Source organism: Mus caroli, chromosome 2 (assembly GCF_900094665.2).
Source record: "Mus caroli chromosome 2, CAROLI_EIJ_v1.1, whole genome shotgun sequence".
Taxonomy (NCBI): domain Eukaryota; kingdom Metazoa; phylum Chordata; class Mammalia; order Rodentia; family Muridae; genus Mus; species Mus caroli.
In genome coordinates, this window is record NC_034571.1 from 44,393,941 (window position 1) to 44,409,381 (window position 15,441).

Below are 15,441 nucleotides of genomic sequence, written 5' to 3' on the forward strand. Positions count from 1 at the left end.
AACATATGGGACTCCATGCTGACATAAGGGATGTCTTGTGTGCTCAGCTTGTGTGGAAACAACAAAGTGCACTCAAGAGTTTCTAATAAGTCACTGGGAAGCAGGATCTGGTGGAGTGTTATAATTCAGGTGAATGATAGTGTCTGTGGTGGTCTGAATGAGAATGATCCTCGAAGGCTAATAGATTTGATACTTGATCCTTGGTTACTGTAACTATGTGGGAAGAATTAGGAGGTGCAGGGGTTTTGGAGGTTTGTGAGGGCTTTAAGGTTTTAAAATACCAAAGCCATTGCCAGTGTCTTGTTCATCTTTCTGTCTCTCTCCCTCTCCTTCCCTCTGCCTCCTCCTTATGGATTTAACTATAAGCTCTTAGCTATTCCTGCCACCATGCCTTTGCTCTGCCCTCATGAACTCAAATTCACTGAAAACCTAGACTAAAGTAAGCACTTCTTCAAAAACAAAAGAAAACAAAAAAACTTATAACAGGTAATGAGAACACACAAAAAATAGGTTTTTATATTCTATATCTTAGACCAGTATGCTATCTTCAAATTTATAATTTTAAGTAGTAAAAGATTGTGGTTCAAAATGTGTCCTATTCTAAGATAGTGTGATGTCTTGACTTATTTGAAGTAGTCAAGATACAAGGACATACCAAGTTAGAGAAAAAGAAAGTATTCAGATTAAGAGAAATACTCTAAAAACAATAAGTCAGGATTGATCTAAAGCAATTTTGGAGAAAAGGACAGCACATGTGTAATAACCCTTATTAGATGAAGATAGAGTAAGCCACTGGAAAGAAAAGTTTTCATATTTTTCATGTGTGTGTGTTTGTGTGGTTTGTATGTGCACATATGTGGAGTCCTATATCTGTGCATGTGGAGGCCCAAGGTTGATCTTCGTAATGATCTTTAATTGCACCTTCAGTTTATTGTATGAGACAAGGTAAGGTCTCTTAGTCAAACCCTGACCATGTCAATATATGGATAATCTTTTTTAAAATTTATTTATTTATTTATTTGCATCCCAAATGGTGCCTGCCTCCCTAATCCTCCCTCAAAGAACTCCTCCCTCATCCTGTTCCATTTGCCTCTGAGAGGATAGGTCTTCCCACCAGCTATACCCCCACCCTGGTACATCGAGACTCCTCTCTCCCACCCCTTTAGAGTCCTCAGAATTCTAATCTTGCTCTGCAGAGTACTTGTTACAGAGGTTATGGGATTATTCCCAGCAACACATAACATTTTCTAACATTAGTCTGTAACTCTACTTTCAAGGGAATCAGCTGCATTCTTCTGACCTCCACAAACACAAAACATGTGCATAGTACACATACACATTTAGTTAAAACATTAAAAATTTTTAAAAAGATTCATAGTCTTGAGGTCATCCATGTGTCCTGTTGAGTGTTAATAGGGAGTAAGTAAACTGAGATAAATGCTTCACATACCTTCCTTCAGAAAAAAAATCATTAGATATATCGTTTCTGTTTCCAGGATCTGTCCATTTATGAGAGTGGGATGTTGAAGTCTCCCACTATTGTGTAAGATGCAGGGTGTGCTTTGAGCTTTACTATAGTTTCTTTAATGAATGTAGAAGTCCTTGTGTTTCAAGTATAGATATTCAGAATTGAGAGTTCATCTTGCAAGATTTTACCTTTGATGAGTATGAAGTGCCCCTCCTCGTCTTTTTTTGATAACTTTGGGTTGGAAGTTGAATTTATTCGATATTAGAATGGCTACTCCAGCTTGTTTCTCTGGACCATTTGCTTGGAAAATTGTTTTCCAGCCTTTTACTCTGAGAAAGTGTCTCTTTTTCCCAGAGGTTGGTTTCCTGTATGCAGCAAAAAGTTGGGTCCTGTTTACTTAGCAAGTCTGTTAGTCTATGTCTTTTTATTTGGGAATTGAGTCCATTGATATTAAGAAATATTAAGGAAAAGTAATTGTTGCTTACTATTATTTTTGTTGTTAGAGTTGGGGTTCTGTTCTTTCAGCTGTCTTCTTTTAGGTTTGTTGAAGGATTGCTTTCTTGCTTTTTATAGGGTGTAATTTCTGTCCTTGTGTTGCTGTTTTCCATTTATTATCCTTTGAAGGGCTGGATTCATGGAAAGATATTGTATGAGTTTGGTTTTGTCGTGGAATACTTTGGTTTCTCCATCTATGGTAATTGAGAGTTTGGCTGGGTATAGTAGCCTGGGCTGGCATTTGTGTTCTCTTAGGGTCTGTATGAGATCTGCCCAGGATCTTCTGGCCTTCATAGTCTCTGGGGAGAAGTCTTGTGTAATTCTGATAGGTCTGCCTTTATGTGTTACTTGACCTTTATTCCTTACTGCTTTTAATATTCTGTCTTGATTTAGTGCATTTGTTGTTCTGATTACTATGTCAGGAGGAATTTCTTTTCTGGTCCAGTCTATTTGGAGTTCTGTAGGCTTCTTGTATGTTCATGGTTATCTCTTAAAACCCTCTACCAGCATCATGAGATATGATTTTAAATCAGAATCTTGCTTTTCGGGTGTGTTGGAGTATCCAGGACTCGCTGTGGTGGGCTGTACTAGATTTTGATGATGCCAAGTGGTCTTGGTTTCTGTTAGTAAGATTCTTATGTTTGCATTTCGCCATATGGTAATCTCTGGGGTTAGATGTTCTAGTTGTCTCTGGCTGGAGTTTGTTCCTCCTGTGATTCTTTAGCTTCTGCCAGCACTCCTGGGAGTCCAACTCTTACCTGAGTCCCAGTGGTCAGAGCACTCTCTGCAGGCAAGCTCTTCTATTGCAGGGAAGGTGCACAGAAGTCAGGAGCTCAGATCCACCTCCTGAGTCCTGGAGTCAGAGCCCTCCCTGGGGGCCCACTCTTCTCTGGCACAGAAGGTGTCCAGCGGTCTGAGTCTCAGTTCTGCCTCCTGGTTGAGGACGAAGGCCTGAAGGGACCATGCCCAAAAAGCTCTGTTGCTTCTGCTGCCCCTGTGCTCTCCTTAGTAGACTGGTCTCAGTGATCCCAAGCTTCTTGGTGTGCTAAGTCCTGTCTTTGTCCTTTTCCCCTGTTGCTGCTAGCACAAGACCCTCTGGGATTTTTGGAACAGATATTACATTCCACTCACCAGAGATCTCAAGATCCTGGGTGTATTAGGGCACCTGTTGTGTGGAGAGTCCTCTGGGGACCTTGGGACCCTCTGCCAATTTCGAGCCCAAGATGACACAGGCTGATATATTTTTTCAGAAATAAAACCATCACTGGTATTTACAAGTAGTAGAGTTAACTTTCTTAGTATACAACAAGCATAGTTTTCCAAATGACTCCTAAAAGTCTTTGTGATTCCTTTGCTTGATTAAAATTATGCAACAACCTCCAATAATGCTGAGGAGATTCTGGTCCCATACACTATGGATTCTCTGTGTCCTATGGGTATTTGTTTACTTGTGCATCATACTGATAGCATGTTTTATCAACCTCTTTTTGTCTGAGAGCAGGAGGTTGTTGTATAAACACAAATATGTCTGTATTCACTGAAGTTTTTATACAATTCACTTTTTATAACTTAATTCAGAGATTGCATTTAAAAATCTCATTTTCTTTTATTATTTTCTACTGCACAACCTTTGCCAATGCTCCTTTATACAACAAGGTCTTGAGACTGCCATTTCCACAGTAGATAAATCACAGAATATTTGTAATGCAAGGTGGTGCTTCCTTCTACACTACAAATGTAGCCTTTTTGTAATTGGTAGGGAAATTTCTTTTACAAATGTAGCTGAACAGTTTGGCTTTGTAGCCATCAAGTAATTTTGGTTCCATAACAGTCTTGTCCTTATGTAGGAAATTTTAGAGTCATAAAGTAAGAAGTAAATTTATAATCAAAATATTTTGCCCATGTATGGATATGTTGATACAGAGTCTAAAACAGCCTCATGTATAACTTTCTTAAGGCATGTTTGTGGGAAAATGATTAATATTGTTGACTCATTTCTTGCTTGGATTTGGCATTTACATAATTTTATTACCTTTCTATTGTCATTTTGACTGTACACTGAAATATATTTTTAGTCTACATGATTAATGTTTTAAAAAGAAAACAATCAGATAACTGAGTTACTCATTGTCCCCTAGACCAGTTTTAAATCATGATGTGCTAAGTTAGTATTTTAGTAAAAAATGAGTTGTTTACCTCTGCCTTCCCAGTTTTAAACACGATAAAATAAACATTCATATGCTCACCTTTGCTAGTGAGCTTATGTGAAAGCATACCATCAAGTGTGTCAGAGCAGTAATTCCACTCTTCTGCTCCAGTGTCTCAAGGTTAAGTGTGACTGTTCTCACTTTTCGAACTTACCTTGCCTGTTTCCTGAATCTAATTAATTAAAACCAGGTTGTCAGTTTATCACTTTCTCAGAATAAAATAATAACTTAAAATTTCTGACACCACATCTTGGAATTATTAATACCAATCTCATCGAAATATTTTTGTTAAAGAAATTTGGAATTAAGCGAGCATGGGATTTAGCTGTACAGAATTAGAGGTAGGGGGTTAATCTTTTTTCAATTAAGCATTCTGGAATTCCCCATATGCTAAGTTCAGTAGGAAGCATTTTTATAGAAGAGCAAGAGAAGTAGGAAAATCGCAGTCCTTTAAAATCAACATCAGACGTCAGTGCATTTTGCAGTTAGTTTTAGGCAATTTTCCAGATAACTAGATTTCAGTTACTTTTAAAACTGACATAGAGATACTGAGTTATAAAAAGAATATATGTGTGGTTAAATGAATGTTTTCTTCTAAAGAATTATTTTTTGAAGGATATAAGAAATTTTCTAATTTACTAGTATCTATATGCTAATTGAAAAAAGTGTTCATGTTATATTTCCCATTTCTATTTATCTGTAAATCTAAAATATAACTTTGTGATAATATGAACAGGGTTTTTATATTTTAGTGCATTTTTAAAGATGCCTTAAGCCAGCAAAAACATCATGTAACAATGTAGAGCTGAGTAAGATGAAAGAGCATCCTGGCTTCAGGAAGTAGCATGAGTACATGAAGTGGGACATAACAGAGATAGGTGCTTTACACAAATGGACCCTGATGGCCACACATGCAGAAGGCTTCCCAGATGGTCCTGCACACGTATGAATGACATGATAGGCTTATTACTACACCTCCCACACCACTGGGGCTCTCACTCATTGTTTATCCCACATAGCATGTACTAAACTGTAACACATGCCTATGTTTGAGAATTCCAGCTACAATACAATACAAACCACTATAGGACACAATTAAATTACCATCTTGAATGCATATTGATCTGATAGGTGAATAACTTCTTTTCAACACAGACCTATTGTTCCCTTGTATCATTTCACTGTGGTTCTGTATAAATTCTTAGACATTCTGAATCATTCTACTTGGATTTATTCTGCTGCGTCATTTTGTGAGTTTTTCCCTTGCTTAATCCCTCCATACTTATTTTGTTTTTAAGGAAATGTTTCCCACTTCTGCATAAAACCAGAGGCCTTCTTGAAAGCTCCTATATGAGAAGTTAACACTTCTCTCTAGCTGTAAACCTCTCTAGTTTTAGACTGAAACTGCTCCTTCCAGACCCCACCTGAAATATCAAACACATCTGAGATTTACAGGTCTTACCATTCATTCCATGTCTTCTGTGGTACATAATCATCGCCCTGTCAAGTCTCCATCATCTAACTTTCTTCCTTCTGTTTGTTCTCCTAGGTCTCCCTCGCTTTTTCCTAGCTCAGAACTGCCCGCATCGGGTTCTCGATTACTTCTCTGTTCCATTGTCTTCATTTTTTACCCTTTTATTTCTTCTCTAATCGACATCAGCTTATTGATTTATTTGTTGTCATGCAACGATTACTTATCACCACCTCATATAACTGGATATGCTATGCTTTGTTTTTAAAAATGGGGCTCCTTGTTATAACATTTTCTACATTTGAAGAATAAGCATATCAGCCTATGCACCTCTAACTTAAGCTTACCTTTCTTGTTTTACAGATAATCTTATAGAACGATATTTATGTGCATTTGCTATTCCAAAGGATCTTTTTGCTGATAGCTTTTGCCAAGTTGATAGTTTGTTTTTAAAAGAAATTAATATGTTGTTTCTACAAATATTTTACTAATAATTATACTAGCATTTGTTAGGTTTTATAAACACGATTTTTTTTTTATAATCTTCACAAGTGCTCATGAGGAAGCTAAGGCACAAAGTTGTTTAAAGTCATTCATATAGTGGTAAGAATCCTCACTTTTTAATTTTAATTTCATGTTTGAGATCTGTTTCTATCATTCTATAATTATATCATATTTCCATTTTAAATCCTTTCCCTATCTCCCTCCAACTCCTCCATACCACTTTGAAGTTCATGACTTTCACTTCTATAAAAATTATTGTTAAACTAACTCACTCTCCCTCCCTTCCTGCCCCTCTTGCAGTCCATCTGAGCTAATGTTTGTGTTCTGTAGGTATGTTTATGACTGACTCTTTGCAATTGGTTAGCCTACGGAGAAGATGCTCCCTGGAGAAGACTGACCCACCCTCTCTCCAGAGCCCTTGATTGCCTATGAGCTCTTCATTGGTGGGTTAGGATTTTTAAAAATTTGCCCCATCCTTTTTGGCACATCATATGGGCTGTCATTATTTTTTAGGTAACAATATTGTTGAAATTTCTTGTGTGAAGCATCCATATCATGTAGAGGACACTATCTATAAGCAGGTATCCTGGTTTTCTGGTTCTTTCAGCCCTTCCACCCTCTCCTCTGTGATGTTCCCTGGCCTGGGCTTTAGATACAGGGCTTCATTTTAGATGTACCGATTGGTACTAGTGACGTCCAAGAATTCTACTATAAATTTATCTGGATTTGTGCTTTTTATTGTTGGTGAAATGTTTTTAATTACTCTTTTAGTTTCTGCATTTACTATGGGTTTCTTTCAACTGTTGATTTCTTCTTGGTTTTGAAGAATCTAGAAATCCATACATTTTATTTAATTCTGTCAGTTTAATGGAATATATGGTTTTAAAGGGAATGCATGGATGTTGCTCCTGTCTGGACCTGGACCAAGAGCACTCATAGATGCTCTTCCTTCCTTGACAATGGATAGTTTGAATGGTCACATGGATGTGAGAGTCTTAAGTCAGAGTAGGATACAAAGTTTCTGGGTTTTTTGTTTTTAGGTTTTTTTAAAACTTTAGTTTGATGGCTTAGTCTATGGAAAACATAACTTTTGAATTATTTAGAAACATATATTATGGAATAGACAACTTTTATGAAAAGGATTGATTCTATTTTGCTTTTATTTCTTAGTTTTTTACAGTGTCTATACATGATATGCATCGGAACACCTGTGCCTCCTCTTGTAGGTAGATATCAGAGGACAACTTTCTGTTCCTGGTTTATTCTACCTCAGCAAGTGCCTCTAGCCAGGCAGCACACCCCTTAACTGCTTTTGCCTGATTGTGGATCTGTAAATGTGGCTTAGCAGGCGAGCCATCTTATCTATCTGTAGCTGATTGGGTACCAGCAAACATGGCTTCTTAAAGATTTGTTTTGTTTGATTAATATGAGAATACATATCTGTTGTTTCTGCCAAAGAACATTACATGTTTTACAATGTTACAATATTTATGCAAGCAGAAATCAAGATCCTATTTCATCCTTCTACATTGTTTGCATAATGTATTTTAAGATATTTTGTATAATTTCATATTGATCATAGTTATCATAGTTCACATGGACAGGCCTTTCTGCTGTACATAAATCTTACATAAAAAGAATGAAAACCTGGTGAAGAAATACTAAAATCTCTCTCATCTGTTTAAAACTAGATAGTATCATGTTGCAGAGCATACGTTTACATAGTGTTTAATCACATTTCAGTTGAAACCAAGATATTGTGTCATTGTTGATATTAGGCAAAACACTTAACTTTTTCTGTGTTTCTGTTCTCTTGTAATGATGCCACCAACTCCTTGTGAAATGCCAAATGAGAAGACTCAGGCAGTTGTTGGGATTATACAGTTTTGCCACAGTAAAACAAAATGTTCCAAAAGCAAGGATTTAAAAAATGGCATAATATCATGGGAGTCATAAAGGAAAACAATTATGATACATAATTTTTTAAAAGTCAGTATTTGTTGATTTTGATGTCATTGTTTTAAAGTACAATTTCAACATTTTTGGGATCTTGTAGTGGCAATGTGTTAACGTATTTTCACATTTTGTAGGTTCCACATTTTTCATGTCTATGTCATTATTTATTTATTTTTCTTTTCTTTTTTTATTAGGTATTTTCTTTATTTACATTTCAAATGTTATCCCCTTTCCTAGATTCCCCCTGAAAATCCCCTATCCGTACTCCTCCCCCCTCCCCACCAATCCACTACTGACTAGGCCATCCGCTGCTACATATGCAGCTAGAGCCATGAGTCCCACCATGTGTATTCTTTGGTTGGTAGTTTATTCCCAAGGAGCTCTGGGGTTATTGGTTAGTTCATATTGATGTTCCTCCTATGGGGCTGCAAACCCCTTCAGCTCCTTGGATACTTTCTCTAGCTCCTTATAATACATGACTATTGTGTACTTTTAAGAGTTACTAAGACTTGGCACAGGAGAGGTGGGTCAGTTGTTAAGAGCACTTACTCTTACAGAGGACTGGTTTAAGCTTCTATAACCCGCTTAGTGACTAACAACCATCTGTAATTCTGGTTGCAGAAGATTCATTGATCTTTCCTGGCACCAGGTGTGCAAATAACTCAGACATACAAAATAAATGAACAAAAAGTAAAATTAAAAGTTACCCAAACTTACACTTTTTTTTTAATTTGTCCTAACTGCAAAATATATATCACCATGATATATATATATATATTTTTGGAAACTGGTCATTATTTTAAAGCAAGGCATCTTCTTACTATTTATAAAATAATTTTACAATTTTCTTATATTGACAATTTGATGGGAATTCTGACTGTGTTCATATTGAAACCATTTTCAAAGTAAAACCATATATTATTACCCTGAACCCTCAAACATACTTTATCAGCACAGCCTTTGCTTGACTTTAAGGCTTTTGCCAGTTTATGCAATAAGTATAAACATGTCCGTGAAGCTGAGAAAACAGCTAACATGTCATAGCAGATTTGTCTGTTTTTATCTTTCCTCATATTCCAGACTAGCTTTAAACTCACCAATCCTCCTTCAGTCTAAGCTCCTACCTGTGCAGACCGCTGTCTCTGTGCCCTTCTAGATGTGGTGTTTCTGCCTGTCCTAGCTGTAATTTTATTTCCATTCCATTCCCCTTTAGAGTCTGCTTGCCCAAGGGTTTCCCCCACTAGTGACATCTGCACTCCTGCTCTCTGTTGGTGAATATCTGGGCGGCCCTTTCCTCCTCAGCTACTTTGATTTCTAATCACTCATTTAACCTTCCTCTGTCTCGGTGTTTTTCATTCCTAAAGAAGAATGAAAAATAATGCTTTGTACTGTTAATGAGGAAAAATGGAATTCAAAACTACATGATAGATTATTAAAACTACTAAGAAACTGAGGGTAGGGGCCTGGAGAAATGAATGGTTCAGTGTTTAAGAACACTGATTGCCTTTGGTCTTGCAAAGATCATATGCCCCAGTACAGGGGAATGCCAGGGCCAGGAAGCAGGAGTGGGTGGGTTGGGGAGCAGGGCAAGGGGAAGGTATAGGGAACTTTCGGGATAGCATTTGAAATGTAAATGAAGAAAATATCTAATAAAAAGTAATAATAATGAACACTGATTGCTCTTCTAGAGACTCAGATTCAATTCCTAGCACCCACATGGCAGCTCAGAACTGTCTTTAGCCCCGGATCCAGGGAATTCAACACCCTCATACAAACACAGGCGAATACCATTGCATATGTAAGATAGGCAGACAGATAATTGTGCTTAAAAAATGAGGCTTTCAAGAAAGAATATTGACTACGACTGGCAAGAGGTAGAAAAGCTGGTTTTCTGTTGTGACCAATTTGTCTTGTAGATCTTTAGTTTGTATGAGAATCAGTTTCCTAAGCAAGCTCATGTTAAATATTTTCTTTAACTTGTCCTTAACCTCATTCTATCTTTTATACTCAACACATATGACCCATGCTTATTGCTTTTAAAGAAGTATGTTAGAAACTGCCCACTGTCCATGCCAACTGTTTTCTAGGAAAGTCGCAACCACAGAAGCTGTGCTCTTATTACATTGCCCTAACACACTTTGAGACATCTGGCGTTCTTTGATTAGGCACAGTGCTGCTTTCCTTAAACAATTTGGGGAAGACTTAGGCTCTCTGTAATATTATTGTGAATGTTACTGGTGTCCTTGTTCATTTTGGTGGCTAAGCTCTGTTAAGATGAAACTATATTATTCTTACCTGCCAATTTTACATGATCCATCTGAACTGTTACATTGTGGTCGATATTTATACATAAAATTAAGAGTTTTTCTGCTTTTTTTGTTTTTTTGTTTTTTTTGACCAAAAAAACACTCTAAAACTGAAAATCAGAGCACCATGGAGCCTTTCAACTTATTCTTGTACTATCTAGAGAAGAAAAGATTGAAGGCTATTTTGAAAAGTTTAGTCTTATTAATCCTATACTTTAAAAAATTATCTTAAGTATAGGTTTTTGTATATTGATTTAAAGTCTATAATCATGATTATTTTATGGTTTTTTTCACTTGTTAAATAGATATTGCCACATACAGACAGGTTTATTTGAAGAATGCAATGGCAAACTTAATCTGATAATTGCTATACTATACTATACTATACTATACGTGATGTAAAATGGCAATTTATATGCCAGAAAGGTTTTCTAGAAAACTTAGCATCTTTTGGTTTTTCTTTGGTTGTTGAGTTTATACATAGATTTGGAAGAACAAACATGGTGTTCTATGCCAATCATCCTAATATTCTGGAGGCTGAGCCATGTGGGTCACAAATTTGAGATATAAATAGAAATCACATCTCAAAAACAACCAACCTATAAGTCATCCAAAATAAGAAATCAAGGAGTGGTCTATATTACTATAAATAATGTTACTGATATTTATTAACCACCCACAAGTTAAATTAATTTTTAATACTTGTATTCTTTAAATTGATTAATATGCACAGGAATTCGTATAGGCATTCATCCTGATTCTTTTCATTTGTTACAGAAAAATGAAGTCTTGAAGGGATTAAGTGACAAGACTTACCTTATGTGATCATAAGTGGCAGACACAAGCCTTTGACTTTTTTTAACTAAAATTCTTAGATTATGAATAATGCTTTTGGGAATATCATTCAACTAATTAGAAATTTATTCTAAAAATACCAAAGATTAATTCAAGTGCTTACTATTTAAATATGACACATTGCATCACTTCTACAACATAGAAACATACAAATTCTTCACATTGGCCAAAGGACTTGGCAATCTACATCAATAATCTCAGCTAGCCTGTCAATGTTTAATATACCAAGTTCTTTCTAACTTCAGGAATGCAAGTAATTCCCTCTTAGAACACTTTTCCGTTGGGCTTTGGGAAGGATGGGTTTTGTTAGTCATGCCTAAACTTTTTAACTGTTAATTACTCCAAGAAATCTTTGTGAAGACTTCTAAGAACTCTTTCTCATATGTATCCATAAGGTGTTTTCTATCTACCTGTAGTGACATTACCACATGAAGTATTTCAAAACAAGAATGAGCCTAGTGTGCACTGATAATGTAAAATACTAATGTTTCCTTTTATATATGTAGATATAAACTATGATGAGAATACCATTTAACTTTCTAAATATCTTAGAATTTAGAAAGGACAGTAACTCAATATGAAACTAACAACTCAGAAACCAGGCATATACAAGTGTTGCAATTAACTGGCCTAAGATCCTATCTGGGAGCATTTAATTAGTTAATTTGACATTTATATAAACTTGGTGACATATCATTATAAATTACTTGTTAATACTAATACACATCTATGCACAATATCTATTTTTAATTTAAATGTATTACTATAAGTTAGATTTGGTACATATTCATCTAGCTATCTTCACCAGATTTGTAGAATGCACTTTGAATGAAGAGACTGTTTCATATGTTCAGGGTTTGAAGTGTGAAATGTATTTGGGATGTGCTGGATTATAAACCCATCTGAAACCTTTTTTTTTTTTTTTAAGAATAGAAAGAGGAAAACTAACTGAAATATTGTTATGAGTTAATAACACTATTATCAATTTTTAATTTTCTATGATGAAATCAATTAGCATGGTATTATCAGTTTAACATTTACACTTTTCCTATTTTCTTTCTTTTCCTTAGTAGGCTTTTGAAAACTTAAAGTAAATTACAGAATGGATAAAGAAATGGCACAGAATAGCTTCAGACTTCAGCTTTCTTTCCCTTTTATGTTTTGAAGAAGTTTTTTAACACTACCCGCTTTGGACACTACTAAATGAATGGCTGTTTCTGTTAGGTGTTATAGGACTGTTTAAATGGCTATCTAATCTTGATTAACTTTGTTGAGCGGTATCTATCTAGAAGTTCATTCATTTAATTTAGATTTTCCAATTTTGTGGAGTACCGGCTTTTGAAGTAAGACCTAATGATTCTTTGAATTTTCTCAGTGTCTATTGTTATATCTCCCTTTTCATTTCTCATTTTGTTAATAGGACATTGTCTCTCTGCCTTTTAGGTTTTTGGCTAAAGGTTTATCTATCTTGTTGATTTTTTTTTTTTTTTCAGAGAACCAGGTCTAGCTTTTGTTGGACTGCCTGATTGGGGTTCAGTGGGAGAGGATGTGCCTAACTTCTGGGTCTAGATATTCTAGGGTAGGATGGTACCCAAGGGGGTCTTCCACTTCTTTGAGAAGAAAGGGTGGGGATAACAGGGGTGGCGACTTGTAAGTACAGGACTGGGAGGAGAGGAAGGAGGGGGGCTGCGATTGGGATGTAATGTAATTAAGAAATAAATTATGGGAAAAATTATACACCTAATGATACAATTTTTAAAAAGTTAATAAATATGGAGAAAATTGTTAATCTTAAAAAAAAAGAATGAACAGTATATGACCTGTGATGGAATAACCTAGATTTGAAAGTACACATGCTAAACAAGTATTGAAATGCAGCACTTCATGATATAAATATATACAATTATTGTGGGTAAATCAGAATTATAAGTATCTTTTCAATAACCTGAAATGTTAATCACCCTGGTTTGGTCATTGTACACTATATAATGGATTATGATATTATATTGTATAAATCTTAATAATGTAAATAATGAAAAATTCAAAACATTTCTCCTGTATCTTAATAAAAACTAAAAGTTCATGTTTAGCTCTTCTTTTTGAGGAAATTATTGACATTGGAAAAAGAAGGGGCATTTTAAACATAGCTCATTTGTTTGCTTATTCATTTGTATGTTTCACTTTTATTTGTTTATCATTGATTTTTGAGTTTATGATATAATATCATCATTTCTGTTTCCTCCCTCTAAACCCTCCCTATGCCACTACTTATTTTGTCAAATTTGTGTATATATGTGTGTTTGTGTATATATATATATACATGTAGGTTCAAACATATATATATACATACATACATACATATATGCATGCACACTCACACACATACATATACACACATTTTTCTAAATAGAACCTACTTGGTCTGTACAATGTTACTTATGAATATTTGAAGAGCTGATCATTTGGGGTTAGATAAACCTATCAATTTGTGAACTTTTCTCTGTGTAGACTATTTCTGCTTTCAGCCATCTTTAGTTGCCTATAGTTCTTTGCTTAAGAATGAAGTCTCATGTTCTTCCCCTGCCCACTTTCACAATTCTGTTGTTATTTTGTTCAACTTGTATTAGGTAATCGTGTTGCTGAGACTTTATGGGCATCCTTTCTGACATTACTACGAGATGCAATCTGACAGCATACCCCCTGATCCTTTGGATCTTATAATCTTTCCAACTTTCTTCAGCAATGTTCCCTGAGTCTTAGTTACAGGAATTGTTTTGTAGATATATTCATTGGCACTGGACTCCAAAACTGTACATTTTGATTGGTTGTCGTTTTCTGTAAGTCTCAATCTGTTGCAAAGGAATGTTTCTTTGATCAGGGATGAGGACTATATTTATCTGTGCTTGTAAGCACAGATAGTTTTACTGTACTTGGGAATTGTGCGGTTTCATAAAATGGTGGTAGTAGGTTCTCCTCCAAGAATGATGACTTTATTAGCCCTGGGTAGTTGACCAAGTTTCCAGTACCAGTTATGATTTCCCTCTTGTTGAGTAGATCGTAGATCTAATTTGAGAACTATTGGCTACTGTCAATATAAACTTGTTACCACTGCACTTTTTGTGGTTATTGCGCCTTCCTGGTTGGTGTGGTAAATAGGTAGAACTGTTGGTTAATTCCTTCCTTTGGAATCCTTCATGGTGGCCTCGGGTACCATGAAAGCTAATATATTTTTATTGTATGACACTGTAGTATATCTTAAAGCTGAAATGGTAATCTCTCATGCATTGTTTCTGATTTTGTTGTTTTTGTTATTGAGTATTTTTCTGTCTTATCCAGCATCTTTTGTGATTCCATATAAATTTTAGGATAATATTTTTTTCTATTTCTGTGAGGAATTTGATGGGGATTTTGTAATGGGATTGCATTGTTTCTGTAATTAGCTTGTGGAGAAATGGTCATTTCCTAACAGTAACTATACCAATTAATTGGCATGAGGTATCTTTACATTTTTTAGTTGTTTCCTTTTCTCTATCTTTTCAAAAGCTGAAAGTTTTTATTGTAGAGATCTAGCAGTTCCTTGATTGTTTATTCCTATATATTTCATTTACTTAGAACATTGTGAATGGAGTGTGTCCATGTTCTCCTCTCTGTTCTCATTGCTGGTATATAGAATGTTACTGATTGTGTCCTGCCAAATTGCTCCAGTTATCCTTCTAGACATTTTTTACACATTTTTTGGTTCTCTAATGTGTAATATCATGAGATTTACAAACAGAGATAGTTTGACTTCTTTCCCTCTTCGTATACCTTTAATTTTCTTCTTGTGCCTGTTGATCCATGTAGTAGTTGAGCACAATATTGAAAAGGAGTAAGGGTAGAGACCATCAATGCTTCCTTCCTGCAGTTGATGGTTTAAAGCATTTCTTCTTTTAGGATGATGTTGGCTGTAGATTTCCCATCTCTAGTTTTAATATTTTTTTTTTAGCTGGTTAGGAATTCAGCCAGAAAATTGGAAGGTATCCTCCTTCGAAGGAGATTGCGTTAGGTGGAATGTATGACCTGGAGGGCATCATCCTGAGTGAGGTAACCCAATCACAAAAGAACTCATATGATATGTACTCACTGATAAGTGGATATTAGCCCAGAAACTTAGATTACCAAGATACAAGATACAATTTG

The 15,441-nt window shown here is 35.4% G+C and overlaps 1 protein-coding gene across 4 annotated transcripts in view; it reads left to right on the top strand.

The window, feature by feature from the left end:
- Positions 1-15,441, top strand: part of Mbd5 (methyl-CpG binding domain protein 5) — a 358,857-nt gene that overhangs the window by 52,627 nt on the left and 290,789 nt on the right. The window lies entirely within an intron of this gene.